The sequence below is a fragment of the Lagenorhynchus albirostris genome, chromosome 10 (genome assembly GCF_949774975.1).
Source record: "Lagenorhynchus albirostris chromosome 10, mLagAlb1.1, whole genome shotgun sequence".
NCBI classification, from domain to species: Eukaryota; Metazoa; Chordata; class Mammalia; order Artiodactyla; family Delphinidae; genus Lagenorhynchus; species Lagenorhynchus albirostris.
The window spans coordinates 70,236,201-70,261,020 of NC_083104.1; positions in this window are offsets into that span (position 1 = coordinate 70,236,201).

Genomic DNA, 24,820 nt, shown 5'->3' on the forward strand with positions numbered 1-24,820 from the left:
TTCCTCCACTCTTCCACCGAATGGCTCTCCATCCATAATGTAGTGGGAATGAATTCTGGCACCAGCACTTTCTAGCTTGAGGCAGTTTGCCCAAATCTCTGAGCCTCAGTGTCCTCATCCATAAAATGGGCAAACAGTGCCTACCTTTCCAGGCACTTTCCCAGATTAATGTATTCATGCACTGTAAGCCCCTAGGGCACTTGGAGGACACTCAGTAACAACAGCTCTCATTAAAGTCATGGGCTTAGTGGTGGGCAGGGCGCCTCCCCAGGGTCTCCCACTCATGTCACTTAATGCACTGGGTTACGCACTGGGAGTTTCAGAGGAAGAAGCCCCAGTTCATGATCACGAGGGCTCCTGGTCTCTGGGGGAGCTAATGCCACATTAGAGAAACAGTGACTAACGGAGGGTAAGCTAACCCCCAAGGATCACAGAACTAGAGATTAGAACTCCAGGAGGTCTGGGACGATTAGCTGTGGAATGAACCCCAAACTGGGGCCCTGAGACTGGGAGCTTCCAATCCCAGCTCTTCATCTAACTGCCAGGGGGCCTCTGGGCCTCCATTTCCCCACATATAAAACAAGAGACATGGACTAGATTAATTTCTAAGGTCCGTTTCTGGTCTTACATTCTAAATTATTTTTAATTCTCTCACTTCAAACAACTGACAGCCTTTCCACCTTTCTTCTTTCCATGAACTTTTTTTAACGTAATAAACAAACTAAAGATTTCTGCCCACACAGAGTATACATTTAAGGGGGAGAGGGGGTAGACAATAACGAGAAGAGAGATGTACAGGTTGCCAGGCGGTTAGAAGCTCTATGGAGAAACGTCAGGCAGAGGATAGGGGATGAGGATTAAGAGGGATGGAATTTTAACTGAGAAAGGCCTTCCCAAGTGGCAACAAATGAGTGAGGGCCAAGAAGAGGAGAGAGAAACAGAGGCGGCAGGAGGTTCAGGGACACCAGGTCAGGGACCCAGTGGACGGTGGGCCTCAGAAATGTGGACAGTTCATCTGCAGTAACAGGAGGGCAGGAGGAGAGCTGAAGCACGGATGCAGGTGGGCAGGTAGATGCAGTGGGAACACGTGAAAGCTCCTCGTCCCATGATTTCTGTGTTCACAGTAAAATAAGAAGCAAGGTCATCAGCTGAGTGTGAGGAGGGGGATGGAGATGTTAGCATCTGGAGGAGAGGGGAGAAGCTATGAAATATTTATATAGTAGAGGGGAAACAAGAATGGACAAGAGAAATGTATAGTCTTTTCTGTGCCATGAGAAACTGGTTCGTGTGTCCTTGCTGGGGTACAGTGTAACATTTTTTTCCCCATTCATACACTCATTTGACAAAATGTGAGTGAGCGCCCTTGGCTAGCACCAGGCTAGGCAGTGCCAGGCCAAGAAGCCTTTAAGCAGGGCCACCATACCTCACTAATGGCCCAGAGTTTCCCTGAGACAGAGATTTGAATGCAAATAGTTGATTTGGGAGGTGAAGGTAGGGGGGTGGGGAAATGACACAGGAAGGGAAGAAGTCTATCCAGGGTCTATTAACGAGCAGATTACCGCTTCGGGGAGCCCCACTAGGGGCCTCTGGGTGACTGTGTAAAGGAGAGCCGTCCCAATGGAGGAAGCTGGGTCTCCCTCCACACACCAACTCCTGTCCATCACTGGCTGTGGGCTGCTTCTGGGTTGTAGGTAAACCCTGGCCTTTCCCGCCTGCTTCAGTGAACAGAGAAAGGTCTCAGGCTCGCAGTCAGAAAATGTCAGCATGTGTAAGAACAGCGAGTGTCAAGAAAATATTAGCAGGCATCGGCAACACCTATACCACTCTTGGAAGCATCTGGGTTTAGATGAAAGATCTATGTCACCTTAAGTATAAGACACAGTCCTTCCTTTCAAAGAAAGAATTTATTGGAGGAGGCTAAGAATAGGTTCAAACCTGAAAGAAATAAAAAAGAAAAGATATCTAAGAGAAGAAACAGGAAGCACAGGCTAAATACCAAGTGAGTCTAGTCTTCACAGGGTCACAGGAGGAAGAGACCTAGGCTGGGATGGAAGGCTTTGCGGAGGAGGGCGTGCCCAACTGGGTGGCAAGTGGATGAACAGAAAAAGCAACAGAGGGCCTGGATGCGGACCTGCTTTACTGGGATAGGTATATCCTGCCTTCATGGCCAAAGTTGGCACAAAGACAGGTGGCTGCTGCTGAGTTGGGGACCCCAAGGTGTGGCAGAGAAAGACTGATGATCGTCCAGAGCCGCCTCTGGCCACCTGCGTCCTGCAGGTGCAAGACTGCCTTGATTTGCAGCCTCGACTGCTGTTTGGGAAGCAGTCGTGGCTCAGAGGCCCTGCTTCAGTGAAACGTAAAACAAAGAAGGAGATTCTCACGGCTTGTTATAAAGCAGTCTCAAAAAGATATCTCTGATATCCAACCTTCCTTCACAGGGCACCTGCTGAAGACACAGCCATGATTCACCACAGCAAACGTGTCCCACATCTTCTTTCCCACAATGCCACCGAAGTTTGGAAAGTTTGGCCCTAGCAGTTCATCCACCCCTGGTCCCCAAACTCTGGTTGGGATGGGGGACACTGGGCATCTGGATTGCTCCTTCCAATGAGGATGAATTAATTCGTACAAAAGCACACAATCACAGACAGCCACTTGGGCTTAGATGTTCTAATGAGGGTGATGATTGGAAGATGCTGAGTCAGGTCAGCATGGCCCAGGGCCTGATTGCTGTTCACTCCGCCTGGAGACCAGGACCCGTGGTGCCCCTCAGGTTAACCCCCTCCATTCTTGAGCACCTCTTCCTCCCATCCCCACACCCTGAGTTACAAACTCTCGCCCAGTTTCCACCATCAGCCTCGCGGTCCAACCTCTCTCCCCAGAATTAACAGAGGAACCAGGAACCTATATCCCTGCTTCCAAACTCATCTTCCTGCCCTATAGCTGACAAGCTGATCATCTTCAAACACAACTGTGTTCATTTTGCCCCTAGGGCTCAGGAATATTCAGTAGTCCCTTATGACCTATAGAATAAAACCCACATTCGAATGGAAGACCCCCATCGACCATCTCCGGCCCCCTTGCCTTCCACCACGTCAGCTCCTCACGTCTCATCAAGGCTTGTCTGCATTAGCCAAATTCCTCCCTTCGAGCCTTGCCATTTCTGGTCCAGATCATCACTTTTCCACTCTCCCCACCTCGAAGACCGTCCTCTCATCAGCAAATCCGTTCCCATGGCTGAAGCAAAAGTACCCACTCTGAACCTTCCCAGAGACCAAATATCACTGTGATGAGGGATCAGTATGTCCTTCAGGTCAAGACTGAATAAACAAATGAAGGAGCCCATCCTGGTCAGCCCCCCCTGAGTCTGATAATCCTCCCTGATATGGTGGAGGCTTCGCAAGAGCAGGTATAACTTCCTGTTTGAATCATTTGCCCAAATTGGTGGTAATTTGCGATTTTGCAGAACAGATTTTAATATCTTGTGGTGAGGCCGGTGTTTTGGAATTGAATGACTTTCCTGCAGAGAGAACCTGGCAGACCGTCCAACACTCAAATTTAAACTCAGTTTTTATTTCACTCTGCTCATCTGCCACGTATGCAGTGGTCGTCAGGAAGTGTTGTTAAGAAAATGGTATTTCCTACTGAAAATGACCACTTTACCCCACCAAGGGAAACAGGACACCTTAACGATGGTGCAAACAGCAGTCCCTTTGCGGGGTTGGTGGTGTCGGCCTCCTCCCCAACTTGACTGTAAGCTCTCTGCCTGCTTGGTTCACTCCTGGGTTCCTGGGGCCTAACACGAGGCAGGAGCTCAATAATCAACAAAATCAGATACAAAAGCAAATATTTCAAATAAGAAAAGAAATCGTAACAAATGACAAATTCTAAAGAGCTGACAGATACTACCAATGTCACACAATCCAGAAAAATATATTAGTATGCATTAAATTATTTAATTATTATTATTGATTATAATAATCATTTAATAAAATAATTTAATTATTCTTATTAACCAAAGAAATTGTCATACCCCTCTGATACTAAACTTTTTTTTAATTGTGAAAAAAACAGCTCTTTTAATGTTGAGATGATTCAGTTTTCTAAAGTAATCAAAGACAACATGAAGCACAGGAAATTATTTTGATAAAATACAAAATCTTTGCTTTCTAGGAAGATTAATTAAAAGGTAAAGAAAATCCTTTTGTAATCTCTTATCAGGAGCTGACCAATAGTTCAAGAAAACTTGCCTTTCAGCAGACGAAGGAAAATTAAGTTTTAGTATTACATACGTACACAGTTGATATTAAAGCTTATTTAAAACAACTATAACAAATTCATCCAGGTTTAGTCAGCTAAAATTACACAAGGTTAAATTATACAAGGTAATATTCTCTATCTCTCTTCCCAACTCTCTATATCCATTTACATCTATTTAATTTGTTTGTTCTTTTTTTCTTTTCTTTTCTTTTTAAGGTGCTTTATTTTTTTTAATTTTTTAATTTTATTTACTTTATTTTTTTAATACAGCAGGTTCTTATTAGTCATCAATTTTATACACATCAGTGTATACACATCAATCCCAATCTCCCAATTCATCACACCACCACCCCCATCCCCCGTGGCTTTCCCCACTTTGTGTCCATACGTTTGTTCTCTACATCTGTGTCTCAATTTCTGCCCTGCAAACCAGTTCATCTGTACCATTTTCCTAGGTTCCACGTATATGCGTTAATATATGTTATTTGTTTTTCTCTTTCTGACTTACTTCACTCTGTATGACAGTCTCTAGATCCATCCACGTCTCAACAAATGACCCAATTTCGTACCTTTTTATGGCTGAGCAATATTCCATTGTATATATGTACTACATCTTTTTTATCCATTTGTCTGTTGATGGGCATTTAGGTGGCTTCCATGACCTGGCTATTGTAAATAGTGCTGCAATGAATATTGGGGTGCATTGTCTTTTTCAATTATGGTTTTCTCTGGGTATATGCCCAGTAGTGGTATTGTCGTATCATATGGTAATTTTATTTTTAGTTTTTTAAGGAACCTCCATACTCTCCTCCATAGTGGCTGTATCAATTTACATTCCCACCAACAGTGCAAAAGGGTTCCCTTTTCTCCACACCCTCTCCAGCATTTGTTGTTTGTAGATTTTCTGATGATGCCCATTCTAACTGCTGTGAGGTGATACGTCATTGTAGTTTTGATTTGCATTTCTCTAATAATTAATGATGTTGAGCAGCTTTTCATGTGCTTCTTGGCCATCTATATGTCTTCTTTGGAGAAATGTCTATTTAGGTCTTCTGCCCATTTTTGGATTGGGTTGTTTGTTTACTTAATATTGAGCTGCATGAGCTGTTTATATATTTTGTAGATTAATCCTTTGTCCGTTGATTCGTTTGCAAATATTTTCTCCCATTCTGAGGGTTGCCTTTTTGTCTTGTTTATGGTTTCCTTTGCTGTGTAAAAGCTTTGAAGTTTCATTAGGTCCCATTTGTTTATTTTTGTTTTTATTTCCATTACTCTAAGAAGTGGATTAAAAAAGATCTTGCTGTGATTTATGTCAAAGAGTGTTCTTCCTATGTTTTCCTCTAAGAGTTTTATAGTGTCTGGTCTTACACTTAGGTCTCTAATCCATTTGGAGTTTATTTTTGTTTATGGTGTTAGGGCATGTTCTAATTTCATTCTTTTACATGAAGCTGTCCAGTTTTCCCAGCACCACTTATTGAAGAGACTATCTTTTCTCCATTGTATATCCTTGCCTCCTTTGTCATAGATTAGTTGACCATAAGTGCATGGGTTTATCTCTGGGCTTTCTATCGTGTTCCATTGATCTACATTTCTGTTTTTGTGCCAGTACCATATTGTCTTGATTACTGTAGCTTTGTAGTATAGTCTGAAGTCAGGGAGTCTGATTCCTCAGCTCCATTTTGTTCCCTCAAGACTGCTTTGACTATTCAGGATCTTTTGTGTCTCCATACAAATTTTAAGATTTTTTGTTCCAGTTCTGTAAAAACTGCCATTGGTAATTTGATAGGGATTGCATTGAATCTGTAGATTGCTTTGAGTAATATAGTCATTTTCACAATATTGATTCTTCCAATCCAAGAACATGGTATATCTTTCCATCTGTTGGTATCATCTTTAATTTCTTTCATCAGTGTCTTATAGTTTTCTGCATACAGGTCTTTTGTCTCCGAGGTAGGTTTATTCCTAGGTATTTTATTCTTTTTGTTACAGTGGTAAGTGGGAGTGTTTCCTTAATTTCTCTTTCAGATTCTTCATCATTAGTGTATAGGAATGCAAGAGATTTCTGTGCATTCATTTTGTATCCTGCAACTTTACCAAATTCATTCATCAGCTCTAGTAGTTTTCTGGTGGCATCTTTAGGATTCTCTGTGTACAGTATCATGTCATCTTGAGACAGTGAAAGTTTTACTTTTTCTTTTGCAATTGGTATTTCTTTTTCTTCTCTGATTGCCATGGACTTCCAAAGCTATGTTGAGTAATAGTGGTGAGAGTGGACGTCCTTGTCTTGTTCCTGATCTTAGAGGATAAGCTTTCAGTTTTTCATCACTGAGAATGATGTTTGTTGTGTGTTTGTCATATATGGCCTTTATTATGTTGAGGTAGATTCCCTCTATGCCCACTTTCTGGAGAGTTTTTATCATAAATGGGTGCTGAATTTTATCAAAAGCTTTTTCTGCATCTATTGAGTTGATCATATGGTTTTTCTTCTTCAATTTGTTAATATAGTGTATCACATTGATTGATTTGCATATATTGAAGAATCCTTGCATCCATGGGATAAATCCCACTTGATCATGGTGTATGATCCTTTTAATGTGTTGTTGGATTCCATTTGCTAGTATTTTGTTGAGTATTTTTGCATCTATATTCATCAGTGATATTGGTCTGTAATTTTCTTTTTTTGTAGTATCTTTGTCTGGTTTTGAGATCAGGGTGAAGGTGGCCTCATAGAATGAGTTTGGGAGTGTTCCTTCCTCTGCAGTTTTTTGGAGGAGTTTGAGAAGGATGGGTGTTAGCTCTTCTCTAAATGTTTGATAGAATTCACCTGTGAAGCCATCTGGTCCTGGACTTTTGTTTGTTGGAAGACTTTTAATCACAATTTCAGTTTCATTACTTGTGATTGATCTGTTCATATTTTCTATTTCCTCCTGGCTCAGTCTTGGAAGGTTATACCTTTCTAAGAATTTGTCCATTTCTTCCAGGTTGTCCATTTTACTGGCATAGAGTTGCCTGTAGTAGTCTCTTAGGATGCTTTGTACTTCTGCCGTGTCTGTTGTAACTTCTCCTTTTTCATTCCTAATTTTATTGAATTGAGTCCTCTCCCTCTTTTTCTTGATGAGTCTGGATAATGGTTTATCAATTTTGTTTATCTTCTCAAAGAACCAGCTTTTAGTTTTATTGATCTTTGTTATTGTTTTCTTTGTTTCTATTTCATTTATTTCTGCTCTGATCTTTATGATTTCTTTCCTTCTGCTAACTTTGGGTTTTGTTTGTTCTTCTTTCTCTAGTTCCTTTAGGTGTAAGGTTAGATTGTTTATTTGAGTTTTTTCTTGTTTCTTGAGGTAGACTTGTATAGCTATAAACTTCCCTCTTAGAACTGCTTTTGCTGCATCCCATAGGTATTGGATAGTCGTGTTTTCATTGTCAGATTTCCTCTTTGATTTCTTCAGTGATCTCTTGGTTATTTAGTTACATATTGTTTAGCCTCCATGTGTTTGTGTTTTTTACATTTTTTCCCTATAATTCATTTCTACTCTCATAGCGTTGTGGTCAGAAAAGATGTTTGATATGATTTCAATTTTCTTAAATATACTGAGGCTTGATTTGTGACCCAAGATGTGATCTATTCTGGGAATGTTGCATGCACACTTGAGAAGAAAGTGTTATCTGCTGTTTTTGGATGGAATGTGCTATAAATATCAACTAAATCTATCTGGTCTGTTGTGTCATTTAAAGCTTCTGTTTCCTTATTTGATTTCATTTTGTATGATCTGTCCATTGGTGTAATTGAGGTGTTAAAGTCCCCCACTATTATTGTGTTACTGTTGACTTCCTCTTTCATAGCTGTTAGCAGTTGCCTTATGTATTGAGGTGCTCCTATGTTGGGTGCATATATATATATATTTATAATTGTTATATCTTCTTCTTGGATTGATCCCTTGATCATTATGTAGTGTCCTTCCTTGTCTCTTGTAACATTCTTTATTTTAAAGTCTATTTTATCTGATATGAGTATTGCTACTCCAACTTTCTTTTGATTTCCATTGGCATGGAATATCTTTTTCCATCCCCTCACTTTCAGTCTGTATGTGTCCCTAGGTCTGAAGTGGGTCTCTTGCAGACAACATATATATGGGTCTTGTTTCTGTATCCATTCAGCAAGCCTGTACTTTTGGTTGGAACATTTAATCCATTCATGTTTAAGATAATTATCACTATGTATGTTCCTATTACCATTTTCTTGTTTTGGGTTTGCTTTTGTAGGTCCTTTTCTTCTCTTGTGTTTCCCACTTAGAGAAGTTCCTTTAGCATTTGTTGTAGAGCTGGTTTGGTGGTGCTGAATTCTCTTAGCTTTTGCTTGTCTGTAAAGCTTTTGATTTCTCCATTGAATCTGAATGAGATCCTTGCTGGGTAGAGTAATCTTTGTTGTAGGTTCTTCCTTTTCATCACTTTAAGTATATCATGCCACTCCCTCTGGCTTGTAGAGTTTCTTCTGAGAAATCAGCTGTTAACCTTATGGGAGTTCCCTTTTATGTTATTTGTCGTTTTTCCCTTGCTGCTTTCAATAATTTTTCTTTGTCTTTAATTTTTGCCAATTTGATCACTGTGTGTCTCTGTGTGTTTCTCATTGGATTTATCCTGTATGAGACTCTCTGTGCTTCCTGGACTTGGGTGGCTATTTTCTTTCCCATGTTAGGGAAGTTTTCAACTATAATCTCTTCAAATATTTCCTCTGGTCCTTTCTCTCTTCTCCTTCTGGGACTCCTATAATGCGAATGTTGTTGGGTTTAATGTTGTCCCAGAGGTCTCTTAGGCTGTCTTCAATTCTTTTCATTCTTTTTTCTTTATTCTGTTCCACAGCAGTGAATTCCACCATTCTGTCTTCCAGGTCACTTATCTGTTCTTCTGCCTCATTTATTCTGCTATTGATTCGTTCTAGTGTAGTTTTCATTTCAGTTATTGTACTGTTCATCTCTGTTTGTTTGTTCTTTAATTCTTCTAGGTCTTTGTTACACATTTCTTGCATCTTGTCAATCTTTGCCTCCATTCTTTTTCCGAGGTCCTGGATCATCTTCACTATCATTATTCTGAATTATTTTTCTGGAAGTTTGCCTATCTCCACTTCATTTAGTTGTTTTTCTGGGGTTTTATCTTGTTCCTTCATCTGGTACATAGCCCTCTGCCTTTTCATCTTGTCTATCTTTCTGTGAATGTGTTTTTTTTTTTTCCACAGGCTGCAGGATTGTAGTTGTTCTTGCTTCTGCTGTCTGCCCTCTGGTGGATGAGGCTATCTAAGAGGCTTGTGCAAGTTTCCTGATGGGTGGGACTGGTGGTGGGTAGAGCTGACTGTTGCTCTGGTGGGCAGAGCTCAGTAAAACTTTAATCTGCTTGACTGCTAATGGGTGGGGCTGGGTTCCCTCCCTGTTGGTTGTTTGGCCTGAGGCAATCCAACACTGGACTCTTTGGCAGACTCTGGGAGGGCTCTTTGGCAAACTCTGGGAGGGCTCACACCAAGGAGTACTTCCCAGAACTTCTGCTGCCAGTGTCCTTGTCTCCACGGTGAGCCACAGCCACCCCCACCTCTGCAGGAGACCCTCCAACACTAGCAGGTAGGTCTGGTTCATTCTCCCCTCGGGTCACTGCTCCTTCCCCTGGGTCCCAATGCACACACTACTTTGTGTGTGCCATCCAAGAGTGGAGTCTCTGTTTCCCCCAGTCCTGTCAAAGTCCTGCAATCAAATCCCACTAGCCTTCAAAGTCTGATTCTCTAGGAATTCCTCCTCCCATTGCCAGACCCCCAGGTTGGGAAGCCTGACGTGGGGCTCAGAACCTTCACTCCAGTGGGTGGACTTCTGTGGTATAAGTGTTCTCCAGTCTGTGAGTCACCCACCCAGCAGTTATAGGATTTGATTTTACTGTGATTGCGCCCCTCCTACTGTCTCATTGTGGCTTCTCCTTTGTCTTTGGATATGGGGTATCTTTTTTGTTGAGTTCCAGTGTCTTCCTGTTGATGATTGTCCAGCAGCTAGCTGTGATTCTGGTGTTCCCACAAGAGGGAGAGAGAGCACATCCTTCTCCTCCACCATCTTGGTTCAGGATCCGATACTAAACTTTTAAGGACTAATAATTTTATGCATTTGATGAGTGGAAGAACTTCCATAGACCAACTTCTGGCTCCATGTTTCAAACCTGATTTTTCTCCACTCCCCACACACTTCTGGTGCTGGTTGCCATGGGCTCTCTTCACGCAGTGACCTGACTTTGGCCTACACTTTTGTGTCCCATTACAAGGTGAATGGACACAGAGGGCAGTAGTAGCATCCCTGGAAGCCATTCCTCCACTGGAGTGACTAGCAAAATTTAATTATAGGTGGGAGTGGCCACAAACCATACATGTATCCCACTGAACCCCTATCTACATTGTCAACTCAAATGCCCTTTATCCAGGTCTAAGAATGCCGTGTGGCCACCCAAAGGCCACATGACGTGATGGAAAGTGTACTGGCTGGGAAGCTGCCGTGAAGAGTCAGTAGTCATAACCCTGGCAGCTTAAGCATCATTTGCTCATTTTACAGAAACATGTGACTACGTGGAGACATCACAGATGGTCCTGCCAGGGCTCTGGAAGGGCCGGTGTAGCTGAAGGCCCTGAATAAGCCTCACCAGCTTCACAGGAAATCTTCACCTTCTTTGCCCTCCCCTACCTCAGGAAGGAGAATGACCAACTGAGATAACACAGAAGCAAACCACTTTAAATGTGTGTGTATTAGTTTGCTGGGACTGCTGTAACAAAGTGCTATAGACTGGGTGGCTTAAACAATAGCAATGTATTGTCTCACTGTTCTCGAGGCTGGAATCCCAAGATCAAGGTGTCAGTAGGGTTGGTTCCTTCTGAGGGCTGTGAGGAAGGGATCTGTTCCAGGCCTCCCTCCTTGGCTTGTAGTTGATGGCTTCTCTGTGTCTCCTTATATCATCTTCCCTCTATGCATGCTTCTGTCTATGTCCAAATTGTCCCCTCTTCATAAGGGCACCAATGGATTAGGGCTCACCCTAATGACCTCTTTTTAACTCGACCACCTCTGAAAAGACCCCATCTCCAAATAAGGCCACATTCTGGGCATTAGGACTCCCAGCATATCATTCTGAGGGGACACATTTCAACTTGCAAGGGTATAAAATACAAACTGGTATGTGCATCTCTGCAGAAAATTGAAAGAAAGGGAGAGAAACCCAGAGAGACTCAGAGAGAGGGAGGGAGCTGTTATCTTGTTTACACTTTGCATTTAGAAAAATTACCTCATTAGCTGTCTGTCTGCATCCAGGCCCAGCTGCAACCACTAAATCAATCATTTGGGGATCCGTTTGGCTTTCTTGGACACCATGAATGGCACGTTTTTGAATCTGCTTTGACTTCAGTGGCTGTCTCAAATGTCAAAAATGATGGAGGGGGTAGAAAGGCTGAAGTCTGAGGACAGAGAAGATGGGTCCTCATCTGGCTGAAGGATGAAACTGAGAAGAAGGTCAAGCATCCCAGAGAGGATGGGACAGAGGGAATAAGGACAGGTGCCTAGTCCTAGAGTAGCCTGTGATAGTCGCCCACTTTGCACTTGAAAGAGTTAGGGACAAGCAAGCCCTACTTATACAGAAGGCAATAAATCTAGGGAACTTTTCAGCCCAAGAAGTGATGTAAGATGAAAATACAAATTCAAGACAAAGTTACCTAAATTATTGGATAACACCATCTTCTCCAATTCGTTTCTGGGAGTCCTGAGAGGTGCCTCTTAGGTCTTTAGAGCAGCTGGACGTTGGAGAAGCTCCGCCCTTGCAGGAGGTGCACACAGCCCTTCGTAGATACCATTCATGGACTTGGAACTCCAGTTCCTGCTTCCTGAGGACTCAAGAACAACCATCATGGGGAAAAAGCAGAGGTTAGCTGTCACAGCCCTGCCCTATGTCCTTCTCCCAGCAACCAAAAGCTCCCAGAGTTACTGGTTCTTGCAAACTGAGCCCTGGAGGGAGCCCCAGGCCCTGATTCAGCTGCACCCTGAGTCCCAGCCTAGGCTGAGCTGGAGACCCGACAATGACAAAGAGGAATGTGGTTAAGTAAGTGCTATGTGAATATAAGCCCTGGTAGCAGTAGAATCAGAAGGCACATTGGAAAAAGATGGAGACCAGGCTTGCAACTCCAAACAATCATTATTACAGCAAAACTCTGGAGAATCTGCCATGTCTACTGGATAGACACATAGCCTGCTTAGGCCAGGCTTATTACTAATGGTACAGTGTGACCCACTGGTGAATCATAAAATCAGTTTAATGAGTTACTATCAGCCTTTGAAAAACAATAAAACAGTATAGAAAATTCAAAGTGCTGCCTACATCAACGGTAGTCTGATGAAACTTCTGTTTCCTCTACAAATACATATGTGTGTGTAGGAACAGAATGTGAACATATTTCTTACTATGACTTGAGGCAGGAAAGGCTGAAATGCACTCATCCAGACCATAGGCCCTAGAATAGTTAAACCTATAGGTGCATGTTCAGCAGAACTGGCTGGGGACCTCGTAAAAACGCATATTTCCAGGTACCACTCTCCAGGGATCTTTTTTGAGCTCATATCACTTAGTCGGGCCTGGGAATCTGCATTTAACAGGCTCCTCTGGTGGTCCTGATATTTTTGTTCTGTGGAATATGATGCAGGGATTGCTGTATTTGGGGGGGAAAACAAGTAAGTGGCAGGACTGTGTTATAAGAAGCTTTAATGACATAGGACATGCTTGCTTCATCTTAACCCAGAGTCTTGAGAAATAGAGGGCATAGGATGGGGATATGGGGCAGGGGTTGGGGGAGTAATATCCATCCTCCCTTTGTAGTGAAAACTTTAGTATCTTGGGTACCAGTAGACCATGCTTGGTTGTAAACTGTGCTTGCAGGATTCAGAGCCAGGCATACAAAAGGGCTAAATAATTCCTGAGTGAAATTATCTACTGAATAGAATTGTCTACCTGGAGACCCAGATGGCTTTAGGGGCAGTCCTTTGTGAGACACAGCCCTGGACTGGGTGACATCTTGAGATTACCTCTCATCTCTTTTATGTCACAGATGCTAAGAGCAGCAGGATAGAGGGAGAGGTTGGAAAACAGATTGTCTCAAACACATCTGCCATTGATTAGAGCAGCACTTTTCAAACTGTGGATCATGACTCATTAGTAAGTCATGAAATCAATTTAGCATCTTGACAAATAAGATAGAATTGAATACAATAGAAACTACCACTGTGCACTGTGTGTAGTTAGAATGTTACCTATGGCTGCATAACAAACCTAACCCAAAACTTGGCGGGCTTGAAGCAACATTTATTTGTTCATAATTCTGGAATTTAGGCAGGGCTCGGTGAAGACAGCTCTTCTCTGCTCCATGGGCACCAGTTGTTGTGGCTCAACTGAGGCTGGAGGACCCACTTTCAAGATGCGTCATTTACACTGTTGGCAAGCTGAGGCTGGCTATTGGCTGGGAGCTCAGATTGGGTGTCAGCTAGGGCCTCAGTGCTCCAACCAGTGGCCTCTCCGTACTGCTAATTTGGGCAGCCACAGTACGATTTCTGGGTTCCAAGGGAGTACATCACAAGAGCAAAATTCCAAGAGGACAGGCCCCATTGTGCAAGAGCTTAGCAAGCCTCCCCTTGCATCACCCTTGCTAATGTCTTGCTAGTTGAAGCCAGTCACTGGGGGAGGGACATGAATACTGGTAAATGTGGCTCATGGGGGACCGTAAGGTAAGCATTAGTCCCTGAAAAAAAAAGGTTTTTTCCAGTTATATATGTGTATAAGTAGTGAGTAACAATGGAAAATATATTCCTAATAGTTAATCACATTTTGAGAAACACAGTAGCAGAGAGCCTTGGGAAACGAGTAGAAGACAAACTTACTTTATGCCAATTGGTTTCTATTTTCAAGATACTTCTCTGTATATTTACCCCTATCTGTCCATTTTTCTAATACCTCCCCCCCGCTTTTTTTTTCTTCTTTGTTTCTTTCTCTTTTATTTCTCCTTCTCCCCTTATCTCTTTCCTTCCCAGCCTTAGTATCTCTGCCACTGAATCATATTTTTACACCTTATCTTTCACATTCAAACATCTTCACTTTAAAACACATGCGTACATAGCCTTCATATAAAATGGGGTCCCACGTAACCCATTTTCTGTACAGCATCACATACAAATGAGCACAGTTCAGCAGCCAAAAGTAATTTTACATTTGTGTCAATTTTCCCTGAATCTCTTTAAGAATAGTAAGAGAGATCCAATTTAAATCCAGAGACAAACTCTGTGAAATCCCACTCTCTTTCTTCTCCCAGTTCCCACCCGGCAGCTGCTCTGGGGTCTCCCACTTGCCAAACCCACAAAACTTTCAACACTCAGCCCAGAAGGCATTCCCCAACCACCTCCCCTCCACTTACTCCCTCTTCTGAATGTAACTCAGCTTCGCCTCTGGTTCCAACACTCTCTTCCAAGTACCTTGATTCTGTGTCACAAAGGATTGAAAACCTGGGTTGAAAAAACTGAACACAGAGAGAGGAGTCAAGACAGAATCTGAAAGGACCAAAAAAAATTCTCTTAAAAAGAGTTACAAAAAAAAAAAAAAAAAGAGTTACAACTGCTTGAATAGTTATAAATTTCACCCCAGCTGCACACACAAAATATGTGTAACTGTGTCTTCTGAGTCCTGAATGGGGAGTCAGGAGAAATTGATTTTAGTTTTGGCTCTGCTGCTAATTAAATGCACAGCCTTTGACAAATCATTCAGCTTCTCAGCCCCAAGCTTCCTGATCCACATGATAGGTAATAATACCAATTTCTGAGGGTTGTTGTGAGGTCTAGATGAGCATCTTTATGGAATGTGTCTGGAACACAGCAGGCAAGGAAAAACGTTAATTCCCCTTGTGATTCCTCCTCTGTAACATGGGGTGATGATATATGCCTTGCTCACCTCCCAGGGTCTCTCTAAGGATCAAAGTAGAAAAGGCATGTGGAAGCCCTTTATAAACTACAAAGCACTGTGCTAATAATATATAGTATTTTTCGTACTTTATTGAACCCAGCAATCTCATCCCAGTCATATTTGTGCACGATGCCTTGTTCATTATAAGGCTCATAAAGGGCTAACTTTTTTGTGTGCAACTATAATAAGAATGTGAGGAAGCTTCCCTTCTCCACTCCATACCTCTCCCCAACCCAACGCAAGCTTTGCAGTCAAGAGAATCCTGACCCCAAGTTTGAAGAAGAGGATTTTGTGGCTGGGGGAGGGGCTCAGTGGTTCTCAAAATGTGGTTCCTGGACCAGCAGCATCAGCATCACCTAGAAAGTGTAAGATGCAAATGTTAGGCCCCACCTCAGACCTACAGACTCAGAAATTCAGAGCCCAGCGATTTATGTTTTAACAAGCCCTCCAGATGATTCTGAGGCCCATTCAATTTTAAGCACAATAAAGTCAGGGTAATGGCAGCAGGGGGAACGTGAATCTCCCACGTAGACCTGATCATGGTTTTTGGCAGAGAAATCAGCCCTTGTGGTGCAAGATGGTCTACGTGTATTTAGACACTTGAGGACAAGAAAAAAATTCCAACTATAGCACAATATGAAGGATAGCCAGAAGGGTTTCCTTCCTGTCTGCCATGGACCAAGTGTTTGTGTCCCCCCAGAACTCATATGTTGAACTCTTAACCCTAATGTGATGGTTTTAGGAGGTGAGGCCTTTGGGAGGTAATTAGGTCATGAGGGTGGAGCCCTACTGAATGGAATTTGTGCCCTCAGGAGAAGAGGCAAAAGAGCTTGCTTCTCTTCTCTCTGCTCTGCTCTCTGCCATGTGAGGATACATTTAGAAGAGAACCATCTGAAACCAAGAAGAGAGTCCCCACTAGACACCAGATTTACTGGCACCTTGATCTTGAACCTTCCAGCCTCCAGTACCTGTTGTTTAAGCCACCCAGTCTACAGTGTATTTGTTATAGCAGCCCAAACTGACAGAGACACACTTTTTCTTTGGGGCTCAATGCTCTCCCCACTTTCCTTGGCTGGGGAGAAATCAACTGTTGCCTAAAAAATGTCAAGAAGTGAAGGAACAACTTTGATTCACAAATCAAGACAATTGGTGAATATATGCCAGCCAGAGTGAGGTCAGAAATAGGGTGAGGCATCTAGGGCACAAAATTTTAAAAGGCACTCACTTTGCGGTCACAGAAGTGCAGACTCATCAGAAAAGGGAACTTCTTCTTAGTAGGGTAGAGGCCCCTAAAACCTGGGAGGTTGACCCTGGGTAAGAGTGGTTGCATGAGGAAAGAAGGGGGTATATTTATGGGGCACTCAGAAAACCTAGGGAATGTTCATCATGGGCTGTCCCAAAAGAATGGGCAGCAAGGCTCCCCCCGCATGGTGCAGGGAGATAAGTCCACTAGATCATAGGGCCAATACCCAGTTTCCCCTGTGTGTTTGCACTCATCATTGGATCCCCTGAGTAAAGAGCAGATGGTTCTTCTCTGAGTGTGTGTCTGTGGATATGTTTCATTTCAGCCCAGGCCATCATGGCAGCAGGCTCAGTTCCTGGGTCACGGATGGGCCATAGAGACACCTTCCTTGAGACAAAACAGTCCATACTGCTTGACCCCCCGAGAGTCATCACTCGGCTCTGAAAAACTCAACTTCCCACCAACCCTACAACCACACTCTATGGGTCAGAGGAGAAGGAGGATAGCACTCTTTACGCAATAATAATAATAGTGATGGTAATAAAACAACTCTAAAGATTGCCACTTAAGTGCTTATTAAGTGCCCAGTTCTAAGTGTATGTTCTAGGAATTTTACACATGTTATATTATAGTCATCCACCCAGTAGTATTACCACCTTCATGGGAGGAACCTGAGGCAGGTCACTGCATTGCTCAATCCAAGAGCGCCATGGGACAGGCTGCATAGTCTGTAGTTGTGTAGTGCCCAGCCTGGGGGCCCTGGGTGGTCTCCCTGAGGCTGAGACTCAGAGAGCTTAAGTGACTTGCCCAAGGTTACAGAGCCAGTAGGTGACAGAACACCAACTGCATCTGCTACAGAGCCGTGCAGAAGAGAGGCCGTGCAACTCTTTGGGTGGGGTGGGGCTTGGGAAGGAAGGGAGAGGAGCCACCAGCTCTCTGAGGATGGGTGAGTCAGGAGGAGGAAGATAGAGCGGGTTTTGCAGTGGCTTTGTACAGAGAGGTAAGAAGAAGCAGGCAGCCTGCAGCTCTCAGGTGGAAGCTGGAGAGGGGACTGGAGGGTCCACCCTGGCCACTTCCACCCACAGCAGGCCGAAAATGGAGAGAGGGAAAGTAGGTTCACATCTTGGACCCTGAGAGGTTGGGTTTCTCCATTCATTTTATAGACACGTGCGTGCACGTACGCGCGCGCGCACACACACACACACACACACACACACACACTGAGCTCTACTCACAGTGCCAAGTGTCAAAGGTTCAAAATATATATAGCCCAACCCCTGCCTTTGAGGAGTTCATGGTCCAGAGGGGGAGGCAGGTGATTACAATGTAGCGTGAATCGTGCTGGGAGAGGCTAACAGGTGCCTCAGGGCGGCACAGAGGAGCAGAGGAGGGAGGCCTGATGCTGCCCCACAAGGGACAGGAGGATGGAGAGGCTGGGAGGCAGCCAAGGGCCGGCTCATGAAAGGCCTTGTGTGCCAAACTGATGCTACAGAGATTGGGTTTTTGTCTTAAGAGCCATGGGGAACAAGGGAGGAGTTTCAAGCAGGACAGCGACATTACTGACTTTTTAGTAGTCAGGGTTTTCCACAGAAACAGAACCAATTACATATATATTATATATTTATATATATATATTTATATATATATATATTTAGAACGTGATTCATTATAAGGAATTGACTCACATGATTACAGAAGTCCCACGATCTGCCTTCTGCAAGCTGGAGACCCAGGAAGGAAAGCCGGTGGTATAGTTTGAAGGCCTGAGAACCAGGGAGCCCATGGTAGAGACTCCAGGCTGAATCTGAAGCCCCGAGAACAAGGGCATGAAGGGCAGGAGAAGATGGATGTCCCAGCTCAGCAGTCAGCCAGAGACAATTCAACCTTCCTCCACCTTTTCGTTCTATTCAGGCCCCGGATGTATTTGTTGGACAGTGCCCACCCAGTGGGAAGAGTCATCTGCTTTACTCATTCCCCATTGCAAATGCTAATCTCTTCCAGAAACGCCCTCAGAGACACACCCAGAAATAACATTTCACCAGCCATCTGGGCATCCCTTCCTTGGCCCTGTCAAGTTGACGCGTAAAATTAACCATCCCAGAGTATTATTTGGAAACGCCATTCCAGCTGCTGTGTGGATGACGGATTAGGGGTGGATGGCCAGTAAGGGCTCGGCAGTTATCACTCAGCCAGTTCAGCCAGAACAAGGGGAGAGGAGGCCAGACCCACCTCGTCCCCAGACATGCCCTACTATAATGGGGAGACACTTCCTGTCCTAAACAAACTACTTCACTCTCAGTTCAGCCCCTCAACTGGCAAGTTCAGCCTCCATTCAGACCCCCAGGCAGCCCCCGCGACAGCGTCCAAGAGAAAGGGGTGCACATGGGAGGGCAGGACATGGACTTGGGATGGACACAGGTGGCACAGCTGCCCCGGTGTCAGAGTCACAGAAAGAGGGACCACCCAGCGGAGGAGGCAGGTGAGGGGCACAGACCCCCGGCTGTGGGAAGAGGGGTCAGAACACCTGAAATGGCTGGAGGCCACAGGTCTGGGAGAAGGCTGGGGGATTGCGGTTGCATTTTGCTTTCTTGCTGCCATTGTTACATTGACTCCTACTCCCGGGTCCTTACTCATTAGGTTAGTGGGTCCTTACACACACACACACACACACACACACACACACACACAGACACACACACATACATGCATGCACGCGCCTTCCTGGGGCGCAAAGAAAACTATTATAGACACTTCAAACTTCAACTCCAGGGTTAGAGCAAAATAGATAGAGGCCAGTGGGCACAGACTTCAGGGGTGCCTATTGGATTGTAGGAATCCCAGCTTCTATCCATTCCAACAGATGATCAGGGCAAATACAACTCTGACCCTGGCCACATTTTCTTCCCAGTAAGTGATCCCTCAGCTGAGAAAGCCAGAAGCTCCATCCTTTCATGGCTGACAAAGGCTGGGGATGTCCCAGGTCTTAGAACAGCTTCTCAGAGGGACCTCTTCATGATGCCAGAGATCAAGGGCAGGAACAGGACCTTGCAAATCACTCAGTGTGGCTTCTCCCTGATACTGAGGACCAGAGAAGTTGAATGGCTCCCTCACAATCACATCCTATCGTATGTGTATTTGTCCTTCCACAAACACCTACCACCTGCCAAGCTTTGTTGTGATGGTGGGGATATAACAGTGAACAAGAACGGTCCCTGCTCTCAAGGAGCTTCAGTTCTAGTTAGTTATAACCAAGTAAAGTACATGGATGCCAGGTGGCAATAAGTGTCAGAGAGAAAAACAAAGCAGGAGAGAGGGATAGAGAGTGCTTTGGAGGCGAGGACAATTTTAAGCAGGAAAACATTTGAGTAGAGACCTGAAGGAGGTGAGGGAGCCTCTTCTGGAGGAAGAATGTTCCAGGCAAAGGGGACCACGAGTGCAAAGTCCCTAAGGCAGGGGCACGGCTGAATGTTTGAAGAGAAGCAAGGAGGACAGTATAGCTAGAATAGAGCTAATCAGGAAGGGAACAGGAGTAGTTGAAGTCAGAGGTACAGAGAGGTTTGGGGGCAGTTCTGACGGGGCCTGGAGGCCATCGTAAGGCCATTGTAAGGGCGTGGCCTTTACTCGAGTGGGATGGGAGCCACTGGAGGGCTCCAGGCAGGGAAAGACCTGCTCTGACTTGGGTTTTCATTGGCTGCTGTGTTGTGAGTAGACAGAAGGGTAGCAAGGGTGAGACTGGGGGACCAGTGTAAGAGATTTTGCTACTGCACAAATCTAGGCCACAAAGAAAGATGGCTCAGAAGAGAGAGGCAGCAGTGGAGGTGGGAGATGTAATCAGACAGAGATTGGAGGGCTAAGGCAATAGTATCTACTGAAAGATGGGATGGGCGTGTGAGAGGAAGAGGGGAATCAAAATGACCCTAAGGGTTTTGTCTCAAGCTACTAGAAGAAGGAGCTGCCACTAACCGTGATGGAGGAAACTGAGGGAGAGCAGGTTTGGGCCTGAGCGTGTTACGCAAGGTGCCCTTAGACATCAGGTGACAGTGGACAGGAGGTAGCAGATACAGGAGTCAGTGTAGAGATGAGGTCACGGGGAAGAGCCAGGCCTTGAACCCAAGAATTCACAGACCACACTGCTTCTGAGGGAAGTGCCTATTCCCCGAGCTCCAAAATGAAAACTCCATCATTTAGAATCATAACTGAATACAGTATTAAGCTTTCAAATAGGTTTCCAAAATTCTAATAAATGCTAGTTTATCTGGCATCTTTCGAACCAGAAATTCTCTTAGCTAAGACTTTCCTATTTATTCCTTCAAGAATGAACAAAAAGAAAGAAAGAAAGAAAAGTCTATCACTTGAGAAAGGCTGGGCTGGTGATGAAGAACCGCCACGCGGTCCTTGGGGCAAAACTGCACAGAGGGATCACAGCCACGGAAGAGCTAGCACGCTAGAGCACTGACATTCAACTTGAGCCCATGCTGTGTCCAGAAAAAAGTGAAGGTAAATTCCCCCCCAAGGTGCATCCATCCTCAAAGACCCCCAGGAGCTCACAGGAGAACTTGCTTTGCAATGAGTGATACGGGTTTGCTTAAGCCTCGCTCAGACAGCAGGACGAGCACATTCGACTAATATTCTCTAGATCCACAAATCCCAAAGGCCCGAGCTACAGAGAGGAGAGACGAGCTAAGGAGGAAAGCTGCCTGCTGGTATTTGCAAAGCATCACCCAATCCATCAGCAGGTACACAAGGGCCGCTGGGTTGAGAGGGAAGAATATTTTAAGGGAGGTCTTAGTGGGATTCCCCAGAAGCAGACACAGAGATAAGGATGTGGCTGGAAGTAGTTTATTTGGGAAGTGAGCCCAGGAAGCAGCAGCAGGAGAGTGGGGAGGTAAGACAGGGACGGAGTGTTTTAGTGAACTCGGTTCCAATGGGTACCCTCCAGGACACTGCATAGAACATGTCACAGGTCTGTCCCACCTGAGAGGCAAGGAACTGGGCTATTTATCCTCTAACTCTCATTTGTTATTGGTTGAGAGCTCCTCCCATAGACTTTAACTCCCCAACACTTCTGGTCTGTCCCCTACCTGAGTCGCCTACTCTCCAGCAGCCATAGAATTCCCTGGAACAGAGAGCAGCAGTGTTTGCAATAGGAAGCTGTAGGTGTGAGCTGAAACCAGAGTACCAGGGTGAGTGGGCACCACGGTGGGTTCCACAGGGACTGCCTGGGCTCTCCATCCTTAGTTCAGACTCCGAGAACCGTCTTCATTCCAGAAAACAGGACTGAGATGAATGATTCTTCTCATTCTTGTAAGAAGAGCTAGAAAACAGAGCAGAACAGAGTCTCACTGGTCCCAACAGAGAGAAGGCACCCTTGGGGCCTGTCAGATTGGAGATCAGGGCCGTGGCAATGCCCAAACAGAGTCAGAATTTTGCAGTGTGTTGGGGAGAGGCAACCCTCCCCCGGAAATAGATTGAGATCCAGTTCTCTGGGCTCTTAGTGGAGCGTTTTAAGAAAGTGCATAAGCAGTGGCTAAGGCTCAGGAAGGAGGGTTCTGGAGCACAGAGCTGCAAGCCAGACCACGGAGTTAGCATTCTAGCGTTCTAGTTAAGGATTACCCCGTTCCTTAGTGTAGGGACCCGGAGACTGACATCACACCCTCTGTATCCTTGTCAGTTTATCCTATGTGCATGTGTACTATACATCTGCCTGCATCCTTGAGAAAACACAGACATTCACATCAACAACTCATTTTGTCATCTTCATAAAGTCCCAAGTTTAAGAGCCCGCCCTAAGTATTATCATTCACAGACCTCTGGATGGATAGATCCTATATGACTACTGGACCCCATTTTCTCTTGCCCATATTGGATAAAACTAGATAAACAGCACCCAACCCTCCCTCCCCAAAATTCAATCTGAATGAGCAGTCCCTTATGAAACAGCTCAAACTTGTACGGCTGACCATTTGTCAGGAAACTGTTACTTGTAAGGTGGTTACAAGATAAATGAGAGAGGATCCCTGCCTTTCAAGAGCTTCCAGGTCCTGCAAACAAATACCTGCTCTTTAGTCAGGTACGTGCTGAAATAGTTCCATAAATAGAATGTCAGAACGGCAGTGGCTCCACACACAGCCCAGAGCTTTGGGGACTGGATTTTTAGACCCCTGGAGCTCCCTCCATCGGAGCCCCGCTCCTTCCCTCCTCTTCAGATCAGCCTCCCAGGTGCTCATACACTGACCACTTTTCAGCCATCAGTATCGGCCACCCCATTCAACTTGCATTTGCAGCCTATGTTTGCATGGTTTTGTGGGGGTTTTTGTTTGTCTGACGACGCTGCGAGGTGTAAAATAGGCTTTGGAATTGTATGGCCCTGGTCTGACCCAAGTACCTCTCTACCTATAACAGGCTGTGTGACCTTCAGACAGCTGCTTAACCCCTCTGACCTGGTCATTAGAAAAATGCAGATGATAATAATAACCTTAGGGTGAACCCTACGAAAAAGCCTTTTTTGTAGGTTAAAAGTGGTTGAATATTGGCACTTTCATATTAGGTTCCACCTAATACCTACCTTGTAGGACTGTAGGAACAGTTTAGTGAGAAGAGTATATGTGTCACTGCTGTGGCCCCATAACTAACTAGCTTAGGACCACAGAGGAAGGTCACCTTCCCCTTAGTACCCGAATCACTACTCCTTTCAAATATCTACAGGATGAGGGTCCAAAGTCTGTTCTTCTATAGAACTCCCAGTGATTTCTGGAAATTCTTGTGCTCCCTTGTTCCCTCCACCGTGTTGCCTCCATAGTGAAGGCTGATGTTAATTGCACGTTTACTCTCTGCCAGGTATCGTGCCCAGCACTTTGCACGTATGCACCCATTTAGCCCTCCTCTCCACCCATGTGAGCTAGGTACTGCTACCATCATCCCTTCGCAGATAGGGAAACTGAAAGGCGGAGAAGCAAAGTATTTTGCCAAGGTCACACAACCGGGAAGTGGAAGCGTCAAAACCCAGCCATCAGCTCCAGCCACCTTCCTTCACCTGCTGGGGTCCTGCCACTTCTGCTAACAAGAATTGTTCCATGCCAGCATCCTGCAGGCGCCCCTCTCCATGAACCTATGGGTTCCGGGCAGGGGCACTGGCCTTTCTATTTCTCCAAAGTACTGAGATCAGGCAAATTTGTTAGGAGACTGATTAAAGGGAAAGAAAGAGAACAAAATCAAGCAGAATTAAGAATGAGAAAGGGGACATAAACCTAGATGCACTCGGGATTAAAAGATTACAAAGGAATTCTACATCAACTCAGCAGAAACAAAATAGGAAATCTAGAAGTGGATATTTACCTAGAAAAATACAAATTACCTAAATTGACCCGAGGAGAAGTAGGAAATGAGAAGGCCAGTTACCACAGAAGAGACTAGAAAGGTGATTAAAGATCTACCATTATAAAAGGCACCAGGAACAGATGGTTTCACAGCTGAGTTCTATGTAACCTTTAAAGAACAAATAATTCCAATGTTATTTAAACTCTTCCAGATCATAGGAAGAGATAAAGCGCTGCAATTCACTTTATGAAGCCCACTTTGCCTTAGTACGAAAACCTGATGCAGAGTGCTTAGAAAAAGGAAACTCTAGACCAATTATTCTTCTTAATAGAAACGTAAAAATTTGAAATAAAACACTAGTAAATGAAATCTGGCAAAATGTCCTTATGATCAAGTGGGATTTATCCTAGTAACACAGATTTATAACAGGAAATCAATTAACATAATTCATTACACTAACAAATCCAAGGGAAAAATATGATCATATCAATAAATGATGAAAGTGTTTGATGAAATATAAACTCCAAGGAAAATCAAAATAGAAGAAATTCATTCGTTCTTTCAATGAGTATGTACTGAGCGCCTACTATGCATCTAACTGGGTTCCAGGGATTGTAGCCGTGACCATATCAGACAAAGATTCCCTGCCATCAGGGAGCTCATATTCTAGTAAGAGAGACAGGCAACATACAGGGTGTATAAGGAAAGAATATACGATATTAGGGATATATGCTAAATAGAAAAATTACAGCAAGGGTAGGAAGTTAGACTGTCAGACAGGACGGTCAGGGAAGATGTTACTAAGAAATGACAGCTGAAAAAAGAGCCAGGAAGGACATTCTAGGCATAGGGAGCAGCAGTGTGACAACCATGGGGTGGGCACATGTGTCCTGGAGAAACAGCTCAAGAAGGCCAGTGTTCCATGGAGTGATGGAGGATAAGACGTTAATTAGCCGGTTGCTGCAACCGGATTAGAGGCGTCCAGCAAAGCTTCACTGA